The sequence below is a fragment of the Rutidosis leptorrhynchoides genome, chromosome 11 (assembly GCF_046630445.1).
Source record: "Rutidosis leptorrhynchoides isolate AG116_Rl617_1_P2 chromosome 11, CSIRO_AGI_Rlap_v1, whole genome shotgun sequence".
In the NCBI taxonomy this organism is placed as follows: domain Eukaryota; kingdom Viridiplantae; phylum Streptophyta; class Magnoliopsida; order Asterales; family Asteraceae; genus Rutidosis; species Rutidosis leptorrhynchoides.
In genome coordinates this window covers 38,730,554-38,756,051 of record NC_092343.1, presented here as the reverse complement: position 1 = coordinate 38,756,051, position 25,498 = coordinate 38,730,554, and positions in this window count along the sequence as shown.

The following is a 25,498-nucleotide window of genomic DNA, read 5'->3' as shown; positions in this document are numbered from 1 at the left end:
GTCGTCTCATCGAGAACCTCACGGGAGGGGTTCTCAAGACGTGAAAGGTGATCGGCCGCCAAGTTTTCAGCACCCTTTTTATCCCGGATCTCCACATCAAATTCTTGCAAAAGCAAGATCCATCTAAGAAGTCGTGGTTTTGCATCCGGTTTAGCAAAAAGGTACTTTAGAGCAGAATGGTCCGTAAAGACAATAGTCTTAGATAAGACTAAGTAGGACCGGAACTTATCGAACGAAAAGACCACCGCAAGGAGCTCTTTTTCAGTGGTAGTATAATTTAATTGCGCTCCTTGCAAGGTCTTGCTTGCATAGTAGATGGGTCGGAAATGCTTCTCGACCCTTTGACCCAAAACTGAGCCAACAGCGAAATCAGATGCATCGCACATAAGCTCGAACGGAAGGGACCAATTCGGAGCAATTATGATTGGCGCATTGATGAGTTTCTCCTTCAAAAGCTCGAATGCCTTTTGGCATTCGTCGGAGAAGTTCCACGGGGTGTCTTTTTCAAGGAGTTTATTCATCGGGTTTGCAATCTTAGAGAAGTCTTTAATGAATCGTCGGTAAAAACCGGCGTGCCCGAGAAAACTCCTAACACCCTTAACATCGGTAGGTGGTGGAAGGTTCTTAATAGTGGTAACCTTTGCGGGATCCACCTCTATACCGTTTTTAGAAATCTTGTGCCCGAGAACGATGCCCCCTTGAACCATGAAATGGCACTTCTCCCAGTTGAGCACAAGATTAGATTTTTCGCACCTGACCAACATCCGTTCTAAATTAAGAAGGCATGAATCGAAAGTGTCACCGAAGACCGAGAAGTCATCCATGAACACCTCCATGCAATCTTCGATCATGTCATGGAATATGGCCATCATGCACCTTTGAAAAGTGGCCGGAGCATTGCAAAGGCCAAAGGGCATGCGTCGATAAGAGAACGTGCCATACGGGCACGTGAAAGTAGTCTTCTCTTGGTCCTCGGGCGAGATAGGAATTTGAAAATACCCCGAGAAACCATCGAGAAAGCAATAGAAACTGTTTCCCGCCAACCTCTCTAGCATTTGATCCATGAAAGGTAGCGGGAAGTGGTCTTTACGTGTGGCGTCGTTCAACTTAAGGTAGTCGATACAAATACGCCACCCCGTGACAGTCCGGGTGGAAATTAACTCATTTTTATCATTAGTGGTAACAGTCATACCACCTTTCTTAGGTACACAGTGTACCGGGCTAATCCATGGACTGTCAGAAATCGGGTAAATCAGACCTGCATCAAGGAGCTTTATGATCTCTTTCTTCACGACATCTTACATGTGCGGGTTCAACCTCCTTTGGCGTTGCACCACAGGTTTGGAGTTATCCTCCATTAGAATTTTGTGGGTGCAATAGGAGGGACTAATACCCTTAATGTCGTGAATCTTCCATGCAATGGCCGGTTTATGGGCCTTTAGCATGGTTACAAGCTCAGTTTTCTGACCTGCTGAAAGAGAAGAAGAAATAATTACCGGAAGCTTAGATTCCTCATGCAAGTAAGCGTATTCCAAATGATCTGGAAGTGGCTTCAATTCAAGCTCGGGAGGTTCTTCAATTGAAGACTTGCTCCGGTAATTTGAATCACGTTCGAGTTCTTTGAACTCCTCTTCAGTCGGCTCATAGCCGTTTTCCATCAAGGTGGTTAAAAGATCCACCTCCTCAACCTGCACATCCTCATCAATCTCAACCAATGAGCATTCTCCTGAACCCTGTAACTCTGGGAATTCCTGCAAAAACTCAGACTGGACATTCACAGTGTTAAGAAAATAACATGTATCATCAGTGTAGCCAGGGTATTTCAAAGCATGGTCGATTGAGAATGTTGCACTCAAATCATCTATCCTAAGGGTCAGCTTTTGGCCATAAACATCAATCATACACCTAGCAGTATTCAAAAACGGCCGACCCAAAATAAGTGGAATCCTTTCATCCACTTCCATATCTAAAACCACGAAATCCGCCGGAAAAACTAACGACCCGGTCTTCACTAGCATATTCTCTATGATTCCACGAGAGAATTTAATAGAGCGGTCGGCTAACTGCACAGCCATACGCGTGGGTTTTAACTCCCCGGGGTCTAGCTTTAAGTAAATAGAATAAGGCATTAAATTAATGCTAGCCCCCAAATCCGCCAAAGCCCTCATACAGTCCAAATTACCAAGTAAACAAGGAATGGTAAAACTTCCAGGATCTTCAAGCTTCTCGGGAAGCTTGTTTGCAACAACCGCTGAGCATGCGGCATTCAACCTGACTGAAGACATGTTCTTCAGCTTCTGCCTGTTAGTCAGCAAATCCTTAAGAAACCTCGCATACTTAGGCACACCTGCAATAACATCAATAAAAGGCATATTTATGTTAACTTTTTTAATCAAGTCCATGAACTTGGACTTTTCGGCCTCTAGCTTCTCCAATCGCTGTTTCCTCGGGAATGGGAGCGGTGGTTGATACTCTCTAACTACCGGTTTAGCAGCAACAGTAACCGGTTCCTTAACAACTTTTTCAGCCACCTGTTCCGGCTCCTTTTCCCTTTCCGGTTCACTTTCAACAACCGGCTCACTATCATTAACTAACGGTACCCTCAAATCATACTCGTCGGGCTTCCTCGGTGGATGATACGCTAAACCACTTCGGGTGGTGATAGCATTAACATGCCCGTTTTTCGGGTTAGTATCCGTCTTGCTAGGTAACTCTCCCGGTTTCCTCTCACTACTCTTATTAGCAAGTTGACCAATCTGCTGTTCAAGATTATGAATAGCTGCTTGTTGATTTCGAAACATTTGGTCATTCTTTTCATTATTCTGAGTAACGGTAGTGACAAGTTGAGTCTGAGATATCACTAACTTCTCAAGCATAGCCTCAAGGTTGGACTTTTTCTCTTCGACCTGTGGTTTCTGAAAATAACCGGGAGCTTGCTGCTGAAAACCTCCACTAGAACCCGGTTGGAACCTCGAACCCTGATTACCTTGCGGATTATAAGGATTATTGAAATTCCTATTAAACTGAGCACGTCCCTGAAATTGATTGTTATTCTGCTGACTAATATAGTTGACCTCTTCTTTCTGATTCATAGTCAAACCCGCATCACAATCTTTGCCCAGATGCAAACCTCCACAGTATTCACAACCAACCTTCATACCATGAATATCCTTGTTCATCTTCTCCAAATTTCTACCAAACGAATCCAACTTAGCACTGAAAGACCCAAAATCATCATAAGCACCTGTACCTGTAGTCTCTGTTCTCTTAACTGAAGCTGAAGGGTAAGATTCATGATCCTGATGCCACTCATGAGAGTAAGCAGCTTGCTTTTCAATGATCTCTAACGCCTCTTCTTCAGTCTTATCCATTAACGTACCACCTGCAGCTTGATCAATACTCTGACGCGTAGGAATATCACAACCTTTGTAGAAAATCTGAACCTTCTGTAAATCATTCAACCCGTGTTGCGGGCACGAGCGTAACAAAGTAGCAAAACGGTCCCAAGCATCAAACAATGTCTCACTGCTCTTTTGTCTAAATTGAGAAATATCTGCTTGAAGTCGAGCAGCTCGAGATGCAGGGAAAAACTTCGACAAAAACTTATCCTCCAAAGTCTCCCAAGATCTAATCGTACCTTCTGGTTGCTTATCTAACCATCTCTTAGCTTCTCCCTTAAGAGTCCAAGGGAAAAGTCTTGTCTTAATTGAAGTGTCGGCAACCTCATGTAGCTTAAACAAGTTACAAACATCATTAAAATTACGAAGATGCTCGTTAGCATCCTCGGTATCTTTGCCATAGAATCGGCAATCAGAAGAAATCAAATTCAGGATCGGCCCTGTAATTTGAAAAGGCTGAGTAATATTCGGTTGAGTAATCGAATTGCCTTGGCCTCCTCGGGTGGCCTTTAACTTTTCAGCCATAGTCTGAGGACGGGGTGCTTCTCCTTCGGCCATTTCTTCAGTTTCTGTAGTATAAGATGAAGCGTAAGAGTCTTCTTCGTTAAAAATTTCAGGTGGTGTCTCGGGCACCACAGTCTCAGAAGTACTACCCAAATTAACGTAAGTATCACCCGATAAAACTGATGAATCCACTGTTAACTTTTGCTTCTGACTTAAAGCTTTAAACAACTCTCTTTCAGGCTCGTCAAATGGTTTAACAATTGGAGAATCTGAAGAACGCGTATGTTGCATGCACTACCTGTAACTGCAAGAACACAGCTAACAAACCGATTAAACGCACCGACTCAATTAGAATTAAAATAAAATAAACAGTTAAAATTAACTAAAAACAAACTTAATTTTCAAACTTAATTTTCAACACAACTGTCCCCGGCAGCGGCGCCAAAAACTTGATGTGTGAAATCTAGTATATAAATTTATCACTGGAAATATGCCTGGTTTAAAAGATTACTACACACTAACGGGCAGTGTACCCGATCGTGTAGCAGTATATATATTGGTAAATCCAAGTATCGTTCCAAGGACAGTATTAACGTGAGAATTAAGTTTGAAACTAATAAAAGTAAACTAAGTTAAACTATGAAAATTGAAATTACGAGATAGTTTGTTTTGCGGCTATTTAACGATTAGCCAAATCAAGATAGCTTTAAAAGTAAAAGACAATATTTTTGGATTTTTAAGTTTAGATAAAAGAAATACAGACTCAACGGAAAAATAAAGATATTTGAATTCAATGGATAAAAGAATGTTCGCCTAGATATCCTATTCGCAGTGTTGGATGATTTGTTATTAAGCACTAGTTCTATTAATCAATGCACGCAATTACAGAGTCGGTTCACCCAGAGTTCTCTTTTAGCAAACACATCAAACTAGGACTTATTGGCTTAGGGTTCCCTTTCACCAAAAACCATCATTCATTTGTGACTTAGTAACTAGCTAATTATAAGATTAAGATTCAATTGGTTACGCGTTCGCTCCACACAATTCACCCCTATTTTGGTTAATTACGTTACACGGTTTACCCCCTTGGTCCAGTAAGCACCCAATCGGTTAAGACAAATCAATTGGAAATTAGATCACTAAATTGAAACAGGGTTCCCTTTGTTTAAACAAGTTTCGCTAATCAACCTAGTAACAATAATTAACACCCACAAGAATGGTTCTTTAATCAAAACTCATAATTAATCATGCATCAATCAATAAAACATTAAAGTATCATCCAAACACTTGCAAATATTCAATCTAGACAAACATTAAAGGTTTTAGCCTATAATCATGGCTGAAATCAAAATAGTAATCAAAAACATAGAAGAATTCATTGTTGATAACAAACGAATAAAACTAATTAAAGATTGAATCCTGAAGAACACACGAATCAAGACTTGATTCCGGAATGATTGGTACCTTAGAATGACCTTGAAGATCTCCAAAAATCACCTAAGTTCGTCAAAAAGTGGCTGGAATTCGTCTGGATACGATTATCATAATTTAGGGTTAAATTCGGGCTTTTTATATGAGGAAATTCTGAACCCGGGCACAATCCCGCGCGGCGCGCCATCCTTCCCGCGCGGCGCGCCAATTGTCTGGAAACTCACATTTTGTTTTCTGATATGCTCGAACTGTTTTTATAGTTAAATGGCGCGCGCCTATTTGGAGCGGCGCTCCATTATCAGATTACTGAAACGAGCTGAAAATCATCATACTAACACCAAAACTCGAACCGAATCAAACCTTTTCACTTGTAAACATCGAAACACATCCAAAACCATCAAATAACATCAAATTTAACCTTCTTGGTCTTGGAACTCAAACTTTCACAACTTTAACCAAAATAACTCCAAATCGTATCCAAAAGGACCAAAATGTACCCGATATCGCTAAGGAAAATGCATATGAAATACACGATATCAGAGGCACTACTTACATGGGGTCAAAAGTATTATATATACCGACCACAAAAGTCTTCAACACATATTTAATCAGAAACAACTGAATATGAGGCAGCGTAGGTGGATTGAATTATTGAATGATTACGACTTTGAGATTCGTTACCACCCGGGGAAGGCAAATGTGGTAGCCGATGCCTTGAGCAGGAAGGACAGAGAACCCATTCGAGTAAAATCTATGAATATAATGATTCATAATAACATTACTACTCAAATAAAGGAGGCGCAACAAGGAGTTTTAAAAGAGGGAAATTTAAAGGATGAAATACCCAAAGGATCGGAGAAGCATCTTAATATTCGGGAAGACGGAACCCGGTATAGGGCTGAAAGGATTTGGGTACCAAAATTTGGAGATATGAGAGAAATGGTACTTAGAGAAGCTCATAAAACCAGACACTCAATACATCCTGGAACGGGGAAGATGTACAAGGATCTCAAGAAACATTTTTGGTGGCCGGGTATGAAAGCCGATGTTGCTAAATACGTAGGAGAATGTTTGACGTGTTCTAAGGTCAAAGCTGAGCATCAGAAACCATCAGGTCTACTTCAACAACCCGAAATCCCGGAATGGAAATGGGAAAACATTACCATGGATTTCATCACTAAATTGCCAAGGACTGCAAGTGGTTTTGATACTATTTGGGTAATAGTTGATCGTCTCACCAAATCAACACACTTCCTACCAATAAGAGAAGATGACAAGATGGAGAAGTTAGCACGACTGTATTTGAAGGAAGTCGTCTCCAGACATGGAATACCAATCTCTATTATCTCTGATAGGGATGGCAGATTTATTTCAAGATTCTGGCAGACATTACAGCAAGCATTAGGAACTCGTTTAGACATGAGTACTGCCTATCATCCACAAACTGATGGGCAGAGCGAAAGTACGATACAAACGCTTGAAGACATGCTACGAGCATGTGTTATTGATTTCGGAAACAGTTGGGATCGACATCTACCGTTAGCAGAATTTTCCTACAACAACAGCTACCATTCAAGCATTGAGATGGCGCCATTTGAAGCACTTTATGGTAGAAAGTGCAGGTCTCCGATTTGTTGGAGTGAAGTGGGGGATAGACAGATTACGGGTCCAGAGATTATACAAGAAACTACCGAGAAGATCATCCAAATTCAACAACGGTTGAAAACCGCCCAAAGTCGACAAAAGAGCTACGCTGACATTAAAAGAAAAGATATAGAATTTGAAATTGGAGAGATGGTCATGCTTAAAGTTGCACCTTGGAAAGGCGTTGTTCGATTTGGTAAACGAGGGAAATTAAATCCAAGGTATATTGGACCATTCAAGATTATTGATCGTGTCGGACCAGTAGCTTACCGACTAGAGTTACCTCAACAACTCGCGGCTGTACATAACACTTTCCACGTCTCGAATTTAAAGAAATGTTTTGCTAAAGAAGATCTCACTATTCCGTTAGATGAAATCCAAATCAACGAAAAACTTCAATTCATCGAAGAACCCGTCGAAATAATGGATCGTGAGGTTAAAAGACTTAAGCAAAACAAGATACCAATTGTTAAGGTTCGATGGAATGCTCGTAGAGGACCCGAGTTCACCTGGGAGCGTGAAGATCAGATGAAGAAGAAATACCCTCATCTATTTCCAGAAGATTCGTCAACACCTTCAACAGCTTAAAATTTCGGGACGAAATTTATTTAACGGGTAGGTACTGTAGTGACCCGAACTTTTCCATGTTTATATATATTAATTGAGATTGATATTTACATGATTAAATGTTTCCAACATGTTAAGCAATCAAACTTGTTAAGACTTGATTAATTGAAATATGTTTCATATAGACAATTGACCACCCAAGTTGATCGGTGATTCACGAACGTTAAAACTTGTAAAAACTATATGATGACATATATATGGATATATATATATATAGTTAACATGATACTATGATAAGAAAACATATCATAAAGTATATTAAAAATGAACTACATATGTAAAAACAAGACTACTAACTTAATGATTTTTAAACGAGACATATATGTAACGATTATCGTTGTAAAGACATTTAATGTATATATATCATATTAAGAGATATTCATACATGATAATATCATGATAATATAATAATTTAAAATCTAATTTGATATTATAAACATTGGGTTAACAACATTTAACAAGATCGTTAACCTAAAGGTTTCAAAACACTTACATGTAACGACTAACGATGACTTAACGACTCAGTTAAAATGTATATACATGTAGTGTTTTAATATGTATTTATACACTTTTGAAAGACTTCAATACACTTATCAAAATACTTCTACTTAACAAAAATGCTTACAATTACATCCTCGTTCAGTTTCATCAACAATTCTACTCGTATGCACCCGTATTCGTACTCGTACAATACACAACTTTTAGATGTATGTACTATTGGTATATACACTCCAATGATCAGCTCTTAGCAGCCCATGTGAGTCACCTAACACATGTGGGAACCATCATTTGGCAACTAGCATGAAATATCTCATAAAATTACAAAAATATGAGTAATCATTCATGACTTATTTACATGAAAACAAAATTACATATCCTTTATATCTAATCCATACACCAACGACCAAAAACACCTACAAACACTTTCATTCTTCAATTTTCTTCATCTAATTGATCTCTCTCAAGTTCTATCTTCAAGTTCTAAGTGTTCTTCATAAATTCCAAAAGTTCTAGTTTCATAAAATCAAGAATACTTTCAAGTTTGCTAGCTCACTTCCAATCTTGTAAGGTGATCATCCAACCTCAAGAAATCTTTGTTTCTTACAGTAGGTTATCATTCTAATACAAGGTAATAATCATATTCAAACTTTGGTTCAATTTCTATAACTATAACAATCTTATTTCAAGTGTTGATCTTACTTGAACTTGTTTTCGTGTCATGATTCTGCTTCAAGAACTTCGAGCCATCCAAGGATCCATTGAAGCTAGATCCATTTTTCTCTTTTCCAGTAGGTTTATCCAAGGAAATTAAGGTAGTAATGATGTTCATAACATCATTCGATTCATACATATAAAGCTATCTTATTCGAAGGTTTAAACTTGTAATCACTAGAACATAGTTTAGTTAATTCTAAACTTGTTCGCAAACAAAAGTTAATCCTTCTAACTTGACTTTTAAAATCAACTAAACACATGTTCTATATCTATATGATATGCTAACTTAATGATTTAAAACCTGGAAACACGAAAAACACCGTAAAACCGGATTTACGCCGTCGTAGTAACACCGCGGACTGTTTTGGGTTAGTTAATTAAAAACTATGATAAATTTTGATTTAAAAGTTGTTATTCTGAGAAAATGATTTTTATTATGAACATGAAACTATATCCAAAAATTATGGTTAAACTCAAAGTGGAAGTATGTTTTCTAAAATGGTCATCTAGACGTCGTTCTTTCGACTGAAATGACTACCTTTACAAAAACGACTTGTAACTTATTTTTCCGACTATAAACCTATACTTTTTCTATTTAGATTCATAAAATAGAGTTCAATATGAAACCATAGCAATTTGATTCACTCAAAACGGATTTAAAATGAATAAGTTATGGGTAAAACAAGATTGGATAATTTTTCTCATTTTAGCTACGTGAAAATTGGTAACAAATCTATTCCAACCATAACTTAATCAACTTGTATTGTATATTATGTAATCTTGAGATACCATAGACACGTATACAATGTTTCGACCTATCATGTCGACACATCTATATATATTTCGGAACAACCATAGACACTCTATATGTGAATGTTGGAGTTAGCTATACAGGGTTGAGGTTGATTCCAAAATATATATAGTTTGAGTTGTGATCAATACTGAGATACGTATACACTGGGTCGTGGATTGATTCAAGATAATATTTATCGATTTATTTCTGTACATCTAACTGTGGACAACTAGTTATAGGTTACTAACGAGGACAGCTGACTTAATAAACTTAAAACATCAAAATATATTAAAAGTGTTGTAAATATATTTTGAACATACTTTAATATATATGTATATATTGTTATAGGTTCGTGAATCAACAGTGGCCAAGTCTTACTTCCCGACGGAGTAAAAATCTGTGAAAGTGAGTTATAGTCCCACTTTTTAAATCTAATATTTTTGGGATGAGAATACATGCAGGTTTTATAAATGATTTACAAAATAGACACAAGTACGTGAAACTACATTCTATGGTTGAATTATCGAAATCGAATATGCCCCTTTTTATTAAGTCTGGTAATCTAAGAATTAGGGAACAGACACCCTAATTGACGCGAATCCTAAAGATAGATCTATTGGGCCTAACAAACCCCATCCAAAGTACCGGATGCTTTAGTACTTCGAAATTTATATCATATCCGAAGGGTGTCCCGGAATGATGGGGATATTCTTATATATGCATCTTGTTATTGTCGGTTACCAGGTGTTCACCATATGAATGATTTTTATCTCTATGTATGGGATGTGTATTGAAATATGAAATCTTGTGGTCTATTGTTACGATTTGATATATATAGGTTAAACCTATAACTCACCAACATTTTTGTTGACGTTTAAAGCATGTTTATTCTCAGGTGAATATTAAGAGCTTCCGCTGTTGCATACTAAAATAAGGACAAGATTTGGAGTCCATGTTTGTATGATATTGTGTAAAAACTGCATTCAAGAAACTGATTTCGATGTAACATATTTGTATTGTAAACCATTATGCAATGGTCGTGTGTAAACATGATATTTTAGATTATCATTATTTGATAATCTACGTAAAGCTTTTTAAACCTTTATTTATGAAATAAAGGTTATGGTTTGTTTTAAAAATGAATGCAGTCTTTGAAAAACGTCTCATATAGAGGTCAAAACCTCGCAACGAAATCAATTAATATGGAACGTTTTTAATCAATAAGAACGGGACATTTCAAATGTTGCTCACCATTTCATCCCTCGATTGAAGGAGGGATCCGTCTACTTGCTCAACCACTTTGATGTGGTCTGCAATAAAGACGAGTACCGTATTATGAAGGACAACAAGCTGCTCATTCAGCTCACCGGTTCCACATTCCTAAGAAAACAGCCCGCACGTGACGAAGCTTTGTTCGTCCGTCATCCCTTTAGTTGCGTTGAAATGGAAGACATGGAACTCACTTCGGGCAAATACGTCATCGGTATAACTTAATTTCCCCTGCCCAGTTCTTTTCCTATAGTTTATTGTTCTTTTAACTTGCTGAAAAAGTGGAACCTGAATGCTACAGACGTGGTTGGACGTGTCCTGAACGTCGGGGAGCCCCATACACAGAAATCAGGGGCGGTCATTCTAGAATTTGACCTTGCTAATGAAAGGTGTTCAACAATCTAAACTTTAAAACTCTAACCTACTCCCATCTCTCAATAGCTATATGTATGTTTGTTTCTAATCTTTTACTTTTGCATAGGGGTCGAAGAATGAAAACCAAACTTTGGGGAACCTTGGGTCCGTCTTTTTTGGAGAGGATGCCTGCTGCTAATGCTTTGTATTGCATCATTCTAACCTTCGTATCAGTCAAAAAGACCTTCAACGGTACCCTCTGAACATAGCGTAAATCAATTAATTCGGTTACTAAATGCCCTGATTGTATCACTGAGTTTTTGGTATTTGCAGGCAACCTATCTCTCTCGAGCACCTCCGCCACCCAAATTATCAATGACATTCAGATTCCGATGCTTACGAAGTTCCTTGAGAAAATGAGGTCCGGTACACACTAATACTAAGATGTAATATTCACATTATTCAGTGTTTTGTTCCAAAAAAACTCCCACCGTTCTTTTTGCAGTGGGGTTGAACTCCCAGATGACGTGGAAGATTCTTCTACAGTGTGGCAGTTTCCACCACCAAAAGAAGGAACGCTTTCTGAGCTGATTGCAATGGTACGGCAGGGGAAAAAGCACATCATAAGTATCACTGCGCCTACGACCTGACCTCCTTTTATCAATTGCAATTCACAGCTAATTCTGTTTGGTTTCTACCTTTTCATTGTAGTCGGACGATGTGTTCAAGTGCAGAGTCGAGATCACGAACATCCGCCTAAAAAATAGCTGGTACTACAACACTTGCAGTGTCTGCAAGGCACGGAAGGGGCTCTCACGAAAGCATAACCAACACTGGTGTGAGTCGTGCAGCGATGTTGTTCCAGAACCACTATCAAGGTATTCACTCCGACGATAGCAGCCTTTACAAATGTGACGCTTAACCACCTGAGCTGCCTTTCTAATAAAGGGTTTGTCACACGCGTTTTAATGTTTCAGGTTTCGTGTCCAATGTGATGTCACAGACGGAACTGCGTCGACAGTTATTGTTCTTTTCGATGAGAAAGCTGAGGAACTGACCAACACCACTGCAGCGAGTCTGTTGCTTGAGCTAGATGGGTAAGCCTCTCTTTTTAATAAACTTCACACATTAATAGGTGTTTAGTTTGCTAACGTGTTGCGGATTAGGAGACTTGCAACACGGTGTTGCCGAATGCGCTCGCTAATCTCCTGAATACCAATCAAGTCATTTTGTTAAAGACAATATCCTATTTTGACCACGGGCCATATGAGAGTTTCAACTGTGTTAAAGTGTACCCTCATGAAATTGCTCCCGAGAACCCACCGACTGCAGATTCAGGAGACGATTTAGGGCCTGCAACCGTTGACAAAGCTTTGAAACTGGTCAGCCCTACGTCCTCAGCAGCAAAGGCCGCAAAGAGAACCGTAGAAGTTCCTACTCCTTCGAAGGTTGCAGAGCGTGTCACCCGTCGCAAGTAAGATGTTAATTATATTTGTATTCAGCCAGTACACTTACATTTATTGCACCAGACCTACACGAACAACTAAAATTCGTATCTTTTATGTTTGTGACCTTCAACCCCCATCGTTATTCTTATATACACCATTATGCTCTCCCCGCAGGTTTGTGGTTACAAGTGACACTGAAGATGAGGATGGGATAGCTGGAGATGACACAAATCCCAAGAATAGCGTTTGTACCGATGCATAGGTTGTTTTTTAGTGATAAATAAAAAGGGTCAGCCTGTTGACTTTTAAAATTTCCATGTTGGTTTTCTGAGACACTTTTGGGTTTTCATGTGTTTTTGTTTAGTTTCCATGCTACTTAAAATAATAAACTTCCTCAATAAAGGGAATTTTTGCTTATACATCAGCAGCCCTCATTTTCATTATGTTTGTGGTGTGTTGGTTGATTTTTAAAATAATTACACTCACATCATTTGTCTATGGTATTCCGAACTGAGGTGCTATGCCTTTTTTGCGTATAGCGTGCAATTGCCATATTTCCTTCTGCAGGTCAGTGACCTTTCACCTTCTTAATTGAGTCAGGGTGTCATTAGAAATATATCTAACGATAACAATGTCATCATTCTAAAATACACTTTGTTACTGTGTGCGTTCATCTCAGGTCTAAAGTGCAGGTTCTTACCGATAGTTTTTTTAAATGTGCAGGTTTGAACACTACATATCTTGGATGATTAGAAAAGGTATGTAACTGTCAATCAAATCGTGGCCGATGCTGAGTTTATTACAGTGGCACAATGTGAGTAGTAAACGAATTGTATACCTTGCTTACGAATTGGTTTTCATTTTTCATTGTACGTTTTAGGCGTTTTGGGATAGAACTGAGCAAACCTCCATTGTATATATATAAGTGTTGTATGGTTTAATTGTTTGATATATATTGTTTTGATGAGCTAGAGCTGCATAAATTATTTTTAGTAGTTCAGTTTATGTATATATATATATATATATATATATATATATATATATATATATATATATATATATATATATATATATATATATATATATATATATATATATATATATAGTACATCTATGTTTGAATACATAAACACAAATAATATATAGACCAACGTGAAGTTGGTGGAAATTCTATGACGTCCAGTCACTGTTTTATCAGATTCCTTTACCGTGTGCAGGGACTTTCATTACAAAAACCTGGGAGGACGCAACCGACCCTTTGTAAACACCCCATCCAAATCGTCAGGTAATTACACGAGGTTCTTCATTTTGAAACGGATCAATAGAATATAATATACCTTGGCAATTATACATAGCTGAGCAATTGAGATAATTTGACATCACGGTAAGAAACTCTAAACATGGTAAAACTACCGATGTTGGAGGGATTAACAATAAAATCCCTGATTTGAAGGCTAAATAACTAACGATGTTGGAGGGATTAACAATAAAATCCCTGATTTGAAGGCTAAATATAGATTCGGAGATGCTTATTTGTGAGCCTAATTCCTCCATGAGGTACATCTTTTGCTTAAAGAAAAAAAAAGCGGCACTGCTTTTAGTCAATTTAGATTATGGATATCGAACAATACAAACCCAAATTTAAACATAAGCATTCATGGTAAATGTGAATACTAAAAGTGTTCGATTGTGTTAGTTATTATTTTAGTATGGGTTGTTACCATATGTGGGACTTTAAATGTCTTTTTTTTTTTCCTTTTTACCATGTTACATGTGTATGTGTAGTAAACATAGTAGGTTAACAAGTTCATCTAAAATTGTATAGTTAAATAAGCACTGTACCAGTGTTATGAAGTATGGATAATTTGTTAACATTAAGGCTAAATGCGTAATTGATAAATTCTACTTTCTGTTAATGTTTAGATTTTCTTTTTTTTTAACATGGATTTGATTCTGTTAACAGGACAGTTTGTCCTAATTATTAAAGATTAATGGCCAAGCTTTCCTACTTTTTGTTTGGCTAGGAGAGAGGCTTCGAGGGAACATTTGGTATAATTTAGCACTCTAATTACACGCATCATATGGGTTTGTCTTTTGTCTCAAATGTTTTCAAAGGGCTGGGTCAACTGGGTTAAGAGTTAAATTTATTAATGACGGAACCCTTTCATGTTACCACTTCCCAATTATTACTCTTAAACTCTCTAACTTATATGCAATACTATTAATTAGCCTGGAAAAGTTAACACCCCTATGAATACAAACAGTCCCAGCTGTTACTTACTTGAACACCCCTATAAGTATACTATAAACATTCTAGCAGCTCCTCATCTCACATGGCTTCAACTACATTGCCCTCCCCCTCTGCCCATATTTCCAAAGGAATGCCCAGTGTTGTCTTCCCCATTTAAACTTCAATTATTTTCCCATTCAATCTTTGATCAATTTTTTTTACAGGTGTTTGGAAGCATCTGCAGCTCACAGATTTACTCAATGGACCCATATCAATTCACACTTCAACAGCAACTGGACCAAACGGGCGAACGCAGGTGTTTTGTGGTCTCATAATACGTGACCCACCGTACTTTCATCCAGGTTTATCATTGACCATCCTAAAATTTGATACCTAATAGAATATAACATTTGTTTCCTTTAACGTTCGAAAGTTTCATGGTAGAACCAATTAAAACAGATGGTTTTTAATTGTTGATATGCATTTTGTTCATTTGCTTTGTAAAGCTATAACAACCTAAACTCATTTAATACCAAAATTTGGCTATGGTTTTAAAAAAAAAATGTTCTAAACTCGGGCTACTGTAAATGCCCATGTACTAGAAGAAGATGACAACCTCCCCAAGTAATTTTTCAGGTTGTCGTCATGTTAGGTTGTGATTAGTTAACGGGCATGATACCATTATTGCTTTGTTTGTACTTATACAAATCACGTTGACATGATATGACCTTCGATTCGTTTAGGTATAATTTAAAAAAAAAACAGACAATAAAAAATGACTTATTTATGAACGGTGCATTATATTCTCACTGTCAGTATTCACCATAATCGGTATACTCAGCTATCGCCAATTTGTTCAGGAAGCACAAGTGTTGAGGAACAGGCGTACAATAACCCCGCCAACAATATCGCCCAGCTGGACTCAGGTAATAACACCCCTGTACAAAAAATAGGTGCATTTTACTTTACGCCCTCGGCACCCATCAGCCTGCAACTATAGTTGAAAACTGAGGTAGCTGATGCTGGTCATTTTCTATTCGGCCCCTACCTTTATAGTCCTATGTTGTCCGCCTTCCGTTTTTGAACGTCCCATGTATATATAGATGTACAAATATGTCTATGGTTATAAATATATACACGTACATAAACGTATCTATGAATATATAGGTAAGAATATATATATGAATAAAAATATATGTTTTGATATGTGTATACCTGAATATGTATATATATATATATATACACACACACACACACACATGGATGGTTTTCAATATTTTTCCAGTTACCATGTCATTTAGAGCGGATTCAACTCTCGGATTTTCTAAAGGGCCCGATGACAATTTACACAACATCAAAACCATCAGGTTGTGGGGGAATACTTTCGTTCGGTGGCTTGCTCTTAAATTCCCGACATTACGCACACCAAAGTGCAGGTGCCAGCATAGCAACTACAACAGTCGACAGTTTTACAATTTATACTCCGAACCATCCAGGTACCCCTGCACTATGCATACAAATACCCTTTATCCCCTTTTTCAGCGTATCTCTGCCTTTTTTGCGTTTTTCTGAATTTAATGTCAAACGTGCAGGTACTTTCAATACGCATGAAAACGTACACACCCATACCATTGTAAACGCCACACCCAAGTTAATAGGTAATTACATCAATAGGGCTGCTGAAGAGTCCCTAAATATGGTTTCCAAATCTGTCAACTCCTAACAGTTTCTATTGACTTTCCTGCTTGGCACCAGATTACTCTCTTCTCTACTGCCTCCATCGAGTTTGTTAGCTGGTAACCTATCCCTCTACTCATCAACAATAAAGACACGATGGAAAAACCCAGAAATACTATGGTCTGAAATTGACTGCCCCCTCCGAGACGAACACAGCTACACGTGACCCATCATATATTTGCAGTCCTCAAGTAGTTACCCGAGAGCCGGGATGTTCCACAGGTAACTTGACAAATTATACTCCATCTTTAAATTATTCCACTCTTTAACATAACACCGCCTATTTACTTCCTTTATTTATATTGCCCCAGCTGCATTGACTACGGATCCAAGAGTTTGCACTAAACGTCCAACAACACCCGCATCCACCTCGGCAGGTAATCATTCCCACATTAAATTATTTACAAGTGTTGTTGTTTATTTAAAACTGCCAATGGTTAATGATAAGTATCAGTTAGGTTTACGAAAATTTGTGTTTGCGACTAAATGTTGAAAAAAAGTAATGTTGACTAAAGTTATCCATACACAATTAGGCAGTTACAACAATAGAAAAAACGTAGTAAAAAACATAGTTATTTGTAATTGTATGTTACTGAAACGTGTATATGATATTTCCAATGCATATGACAGTATATAGGTATTTGTTGTGAATGTGTATATACTGCTTCCTTAATAATCTTAATAAATTAATATCTCTAGTACCGAAAATTATTTTTCTAAATTTGTATATGCTGTGCATACAATGTCTGATGCGTATATGGTTTACGTAAATTTGTGTTTCCCATTAATTGTTGGAAAAAAGAAACGTTGAATAAAGTTATGCATACACAATTAGAGAATGACAATAATAGAAAAAACGTATTAAAAAACATAGTTATTTGTAATTGTATAGCACTGAAACGTGTATACAATATTTCCTACGCATATGATAGTTTATAGGTATTTGCTATAAATGTGTATATGTTGTTTCATTAATAATCTGACTAAATTAATATCTTTAGCCCTGAAAAATGTTTGTCTAAATTTGTATATGCTGTGCATGAAATGTCCCGTTCTTATTGATTAAAAACGTTCCATATTAATTGATTTCGTTGCGAGGTTTTGACCTCTATATGAGACGTTTTTCAAAGACTGCATTCATTTTTAAACAAACCATAACCTTTATTTCATCAATAAAGGTTTAAAAAGCTTTACGTAGATTATCAAATAATGATAATCTAAAATATCCTGTTTACACACGACCATTACATAATGGTTTACAATACAAATATGTTACAACAAAATAAGTTTCTTGAATGCAGTTTTTACACAATATCATACAAGCATGGACTCCAAATCTTGTCCTTATTTAAGTATGCGATAGCGGAAGCTCTTAATAATCACCTGAGAATAAACATGCTTTAAACGTCAACAAAAATGTTGGTGAGTTATAGGTTTAACCTATATATATCAAATCGTAACAATAGACCACAAGATTTCATATTTTAATACACATCCCATACATAGAGATAAAAATCATTCATATGGTGAACACCTGGTAACCGACAATAACAAGATGCATATATAAGAATATCCCCATCATTCCGGGACACCCTTCGGATATGATATAAATTTCGAAGTACTAAAGCATCCGGTACTTTGGATGGGGTTTGTTAGGCCCAATAGATCTATCTTTAGGATTCGCGTCAATTAGGGTGTCTGTTCCCTAATTCTTAGATTACCAGACTTAATAAAAAGGGGCATATTCGATTTCGATAATTCAACCATAGAATGTAGTTTCACGTACTTGTGTCTATTTTGTAAATCATTTATAAAACCTGCATGTATTCTCATCCCAAAAATATTAGATTTTAAAAGTGGGACTATAACTCACTTTCACAGATTTTTTACTTCGTCGGGAAGTAAGACTTGGCCACTGGTTGATTCACGAACCTATAACAATATATACATATATATCAAAGTATGTTCAAAATATATTTACAACACTTTTAATATATTTTGATGTTTTAAGTTTATTAAGTCAGCTGTCCTCGTTAGTAACCTACAACTAGTTGTCCACAGTTAGATGTACAGAAATAAATCGATAAATATTATCTTGAATCAATCCACGACCCAGTGTATACGTATCTCAGTATTGATCACAACTCAAACTATATATATTTTGGAATCAACCTCAACCCTGTATAGCTAACTCCAACATTCACATATAGAGTGTCTATGGTTGTTCCGAAATATATATAGATGTGTCGACATGATAGGTCGAAACATTGTATACGTGTCTATGGTATCTCAAGATTACATAATATATAATACAAGTTGATTAAGTTATGGTTGGAATAGATTTGTTACCAATTTTCACGTAGCTAAAATGAGAAAAATTATCCAATCTTGTTTTACCCATAACTTCTTCATTTTAAATCCGTTTTGAGTGAATCAAATTGCTATGGTTTCATATTGAACTCTATTTTATGAATCTAAACAAAAAAAGTATAGGTTTCTAGTCGGAAAAATAAGTTACAAGTCGTTTTTGTAAAGGTAGTCATTTCAGTCGAAAGAACGACGTCTAGATGACCATTTTAGAAAACATACTTCCACTTTGAGTTTAACCATAATTTTTGGATATAGTTTCATGTTCATAATAAAAATCATTTTCTCAGAATAACAACTTTTAAATCAAAGTTTATCATAGTTTTTAATTAACTAACCTAAAACAGCCCGCGGTGTTACTACGACGGCGTAAATCCGGTTTTACGGTGTTTTTCGTGTTTCCAGGTTTTAAATCATTAAGTTAGTATATCATATAGATATAGAACATGTGTTTAGTTGATTTTAAAAGTCAAGTTAGAAGGATTAACTTTTGTTTGCGAACAAGTTTAGAATTAACTAAACTATGTTCTAGTGATTACAAGTTTAAACCTTCGAATAAGATAGCTTTATATGTATGAATCGAATGATGTTATGAACATCATTACTACCTTAAGTTCCTTGGATGAACCTACTGAAAAAGAGAAAAATGGATCTAGCTTCAATGGATCCTTGGATGGCTCAAAGTTCTTGAAGCAAAATCATGACACGAAAACAAGTTCAAGTAAGATCATCACTTGAAATAAGATTGTTATAGTTATAGAAATTGAACCAAAGTTTGAATATGATTATTACCTTGTATTAGAATGATAACCTACTGTAAGAAACAAAGATTTCTTGAGGTTGGATGATCACCTTACAAGATTGGAAGTGAGCTAGCAAACTTGAAAGTATTCTTGATTTTATGAAACTAGAACTTTTGGAATTTATGAAGAACACTTAGAACTTGAAGATAGAACTTGAGAGAGATCAATTAGATGAAGAAAATTGAAGAATGAAAGTGTTTGTAGGTGTTTTTGGTCGTTGGTGTATGGATTAGATATAAAGGATATGTAATTTTGTTTTCATGTAAATAAGTCATGAATGATTACTCATATTTTTGTAATTTTATGAGATATTTCATGCTAGTTGCCAAATGATGGTTCCCACATGTGTTAGGTGACTCACATGGGCTGCTAAGAGCTGATCATTGGAGTGTATATACCAATAGTACATACATCTAAAAGCTGTGTATTGTACGAGTACGAATACGGGTGCATACGAGTAGAATTGTTGATGAAACTGAACGAGGATGTAATTGTAAGAATTTTTGTTAAGTAGAAGTATTTTGATAAGTGTATTGAAGTCTTTCAAAAGTGTATAAATACATATTAAAACACTACATGTATATACATTTTAACTGAGTCGTTAAGTCATCGTTAGTCGTTACATGTAAGTGTTGTTTTGAAACCTTTAGGTTAACGATCTTGTTAAATGTTGTTAACCCAATGTTTATAATATCAAATGAGATTTTAAATTATTATATTATCATGATATTATCATGTATGAATATCTCTTAATATGATATATATACATTAAATGTCTTTACAACGATAATCGTTACATATATGTCTCGTTTAAAAATCATTAAGTTAGTAGTCTTGTTTTTACATATGTAGTTCATTGTTAATATACTTTATGATATGTTTTCTTATCATAGTATCATGTTAACTATATATATATATCCATATATATGTCATCATATAGTTTTTACAAGTTTTAACGTTCGTGAATCACCGATCAACTTGGGTGGTCAATTGTCTATATGAAACATATTTCAATTAATCAAGTCTTAACAAGTTTGATTGCTTAACATGTTGGAAACATTTAATCATGTAAATATCAATCTCAATTAATATATATAAACATGGAAAAGTTCGGGTCACTACAGTACCTACCCGTTAAATAAATTTCGTCCCGAAATTTTAAGCTGTTGAAGGTGTTGACGAATCTTCTGGAAATAGATGCGGGTATTTCTTCTTCATCTGATCTTCACGCTCCCAGGTGAACTCGGGTCCTCTACGAGCATTCCATCGAACCCTAACAATTGGTATCTTGTTTTGCTTAAGTCTTTTAACCTCACGATCCATTATTTCGACGGGTTCTTCGATGAATTGAAGTTTTTCGTTGATTTGGATTTCATCTAACGGAATAGTGAGATCTTCTTTAGCAAAACATTTCTTTAAATTCGAGACGTGGAAAGTGTTATGTACAGCCGCGAGTTGTTGAGGTAACTCTAGTCGGTAAGCTACTGGTCCGACACGATCAATAATCTTGAATGGTCCAATATACCTTGGATTTAATTTCCCTCGTTTACCAAATCGAACAACGCCTTTCCAAGGTGCAACTTTAAGCATGACCATCTCTCCAATTTCAAATTCTATATCTTTTCTTTTAATGTCAGCGTAGCTCTTTTGTCGACTTTGGGCGGTTTTCAACCGTTGTTGAATTTGGATGATCTTCTCGGTAGTTTCTTGTATAATCTCCGGACCCGTAATCTGTCTATCCCCCACTTCACTCCAACAAATCGGAGACCTGCACTTTCTACCATAAAGTGCTTCAAACGGCGTCATCTCAATGCTTGAATGGTAGCTGTTGTTGTAGGAAAATTCTGCTAACGGTAGATGTCGATCCCAACTGTTTCCGAAATCAATAACACATGCTCGTAGCATGTCTTCAAGCGTTTGTATCGTCCTTTCGCTCTGCCCATCAGTTTGTGGATGATAGGCAGTACTCATGTCTAGATGAGTTCCTAATGCTTGCTGTAATGTCTGCCAGAATCTTGAAATAAATCTGCCATCCCTATCAGAGATAATAGAGATTGGTATTCCATGTCTGGAGACGACTTCCTTCAAATACAGTCATGCTAACTTCTCCATCTTGTCATCTTCTCTTATTGGTAGGAAGTGTGCTGATTTGGTGAGACGATCAACTATTACCCAAATAGTATCAAAACCACTTGCAGTCCTTGGCAATTTAGTGATGAAATCCATGGTAATGTTTTCCCATTTCCATTCCGGGATTTCGGGTTGTTGAAGTAGACCTGATGGTTTCTGATGCTCAGCTTTAACCTTAGAACACGTCAAACATTCTCCTACGTATTTAGCAACATCGGCTTTCATACCCGGCCACCAAAAATGTTTCTTGAGATCCTTGTACATCTTCCCCGTTCCAGGATGTATTGAGTATCTAGTTTTATGAGCTTCTCTAAGTACCATTTCTCTCATATCTCCAAATTTTGGTACCCAAATCCTTTCAGCCCTATACCGGGTTCCGTCTTCCCGAATATTAAGATGCTTCTCCGATCCTTTGGGTATTTCATCCTTTAAATTTCCCTCTTTTAAAACTCCTTGTTGTGCCTCCTTTATTTGAGTAGTAATGTTATTATGAATCATTATATTCATAGATTTTACTCGAATGGGTTCTCTGTCCTTCCTGCTCAAGGCATCGGCTACCACATTTGCCTTCCCCGGGTGGTAACGAATCTCAAAGTCGTAATCATTCAATAATTCAATCCACCTACGCTGCCTCATATTCAGTTGTTTCTGATTAAATATGTGTTGAAGACTTTTGTGGTCGGTATATATAATACTTTTGACCCCATATAAGTAGTGCCTCCAAGTCTTTAATGCAAAAACAACCGCGCCTAATTCCAAATCATGCGTCGTATAATTTTGTTCGTGAATCTTCAATTGTCTAGACGCATAAGCAATCACCTTCGTTCGTTGCATTAATACACAACCGAGACCTTGCTTTGATGCATCACAATAAATCACAAAATCATCATTCCCTTCAGGCAATGACAATATAGGTGCCGTAGTTAGCTTTTTCTTCAATAACTGAAACGCTTTCTCTTGTTCATCATTCCATTCAAATTTCTTCCCTTTATGCGTTAATGCAGTCAAGGGTTTTGCTATTCTGGAAAAGTCTTGGATGAACCTTCTGTAGTAACCAGCTAGTCCTAAAAACTGGCGTATGTGTTTCGGAGTTTTCGGGGTTTCTCACTTTTCAACAGTTTCTATCTTTGCCGGATCCACCTTAATACCTTCTTTGTTCACTATGTGACCGAGGAATTGAACTTCTTCCAACCAAAATGCACACTTTGAAAACTTAGCGTACAATTCTTCCTTCCTCAATACTTCTAACACCTTTCTCAAATGTTCACCGTGTTCTTGGTCATTCTTTGAGTAAATAAGTATGTCATCAATGAAAACAATGACAAACTTGTCAAGGTATGGTCCACACACTCGGTTCATAAGGTCCATGAACACAGCTGGTGCATTAGTTAAACCAAACGGCATGACCATAAACTCGTAATGACCGTAACGTGTTCTGAAAGCAGTCTTTGGAATATCATCTTCTTTCACCCGCATTTGATGATACCCGGAACGTAAGTCAATCTTTGAATAAACAGACGACCCTTGTAGTTGATCAAATAAGTCGTCGATTCTCGGTAGTGGGTAGCGGTTCTTGATGGTAAGTTTGTTCAACTCTCGGTAGTCGATACACAACCTGAATGTACCATCTTTCTTCTTGACAAACAAAACAGGAGCTCCCCACGGTGATGTGCTTGGTCGAATGAAACCACGCTCTAAAAGTTCTTGTAATTGGCTTTGCAGTTCTTTCATCTCGCTGGGTGCGAGTCTGTAAGGAGCACGAGCTATTGGTGCAGCTCCTGGTACAAGATCTATTTGAAATTCAACGGATCGATGTGGGGGTAATCCCGGTAATTCTTTCGGAAATATATCGAGAAATTCTTTTGCAATGGGAACATCATTGATGCTCTTTTCTTCAGTTTGTACTTTCTCGACGTGTGCTAGAACAGCATAGCAACCTTTTCTTATTAGTTTTTGTGCCTTCAAATTACTAATAAGATGTAGCTTCGTGTTGCCCTTTTCTCCGTACACCATTAAGGGTTTTCCTTTTTCTCGTATAATGCGAATTGCATTTTTGTAACAAACGATCTCCGCTTTCACTTCTTTCAACCAGTCCATACCGATTATCACATCAAAACTCCCTAACTCTACTGGTATCAAATCAATCTTAAATGTTTCGCTAACCAGTTTAATTTCTCGATTCCGACATATATTATCTGCTGAAATTAATTTACCATTTGCTAATTCGAGTAAAAATTTACTATCCAAAGGCGTCAATGGACAACTTAATTTAGCACAAAAATCTCTACTCATATAGCTTCTATCCGCACCCGAATCAAATAAAACGTAAGAAGATTTATTGTCAATAAGAAACGTACCCGTAACAAGCTCCGGGTCTTCCTGTGCCTCTATCGCATTAATATTGAAAACTCTTCCACGGCCTTGTCCATTCGTGTTCTCCTGGTTCGGGCAATTTCTAATAATGTGGCCTGGTTTTCCACATTTATAACAAACTACATTGGCATAACTTGCTCCGACACTACTTGCTCCGCCATTACTCGTTCCGACACTATTTGTTCCTTTTGTTCTATTAACCCCTGGTCCGTAGACCTCACACTTCGCTGCGCTATGACCATTTCTTTTACACTTGTTGCAAAATTTGGTGCAGAACCCCGAGTGATTCTTTTCACACCTTTGGCATAGCTGCTTCTGATTGTTGTTGTTGTTGCGGTTATTATTGTTGTTGGGATGATTGTTGTAGTTGCTGTTGTTGTTGTTGTTGTTGTTGTTGGGCCGTTTGTTGTAGTTGCGATTGATGTTGCGATTGTTGGGATAATTGTTGCGATTATTGTTGTAATTGCTGTTGTTGTTGTATTGGTGATTCTTATCACCGTTTTCCTCCCACTTTCTTTTGACTTGCTTCACATTGGCCTCTTCAGCAGTCTGTTCTTTAATTCTTTCTTCAATCTGGTTCACTAGTTTGTGAGCCATTCTACATGCCTGTTGTATGGAGGTGGGCTCGTGTGAACTTATATCTTCTTGGATTCTTTCCGGTAATCCTTTCACAAACGCGTCGATCTTCTCTTCCTCATCTTCGAATGCTCCCGGACACAATAGGCACAATTCTGTGAATCGTCTTTCGTACGTGGTAATATCAAATCCTTGGGTTCGTAACCCTCTAAGTTCTGTCTTGAGCTTATTGACCTCGGTTCTGGGACGGTACTTCTCGTTCATCAAGTGCTTGAATGCTAACCACGGTAGTGCGTACGCATCATCTTGTCCCACTTGCTCTAGATAGGTATTCCACCATGTTAACGCAGAACCTGTGAAGGTATGCGTAGCGTACTTCACTTTGTCCTCTTCAGTACACTTACTTATGGCAAACACCGATTCAACCTTCTCGGTCCACCGTTTCAATCCGATCGGTCCTTCGGTTCCATCAAATTCCAAAGGTTTGCAGGCAGTGAATTCTTTGTAGGTGCATCCTACACGATTTCCTGTACTGCTAGATCCAAGGTTATTGTTGGTATGTAGCGCAGCCTGTACTGCGGCTATGTTTGAAGCTAGAA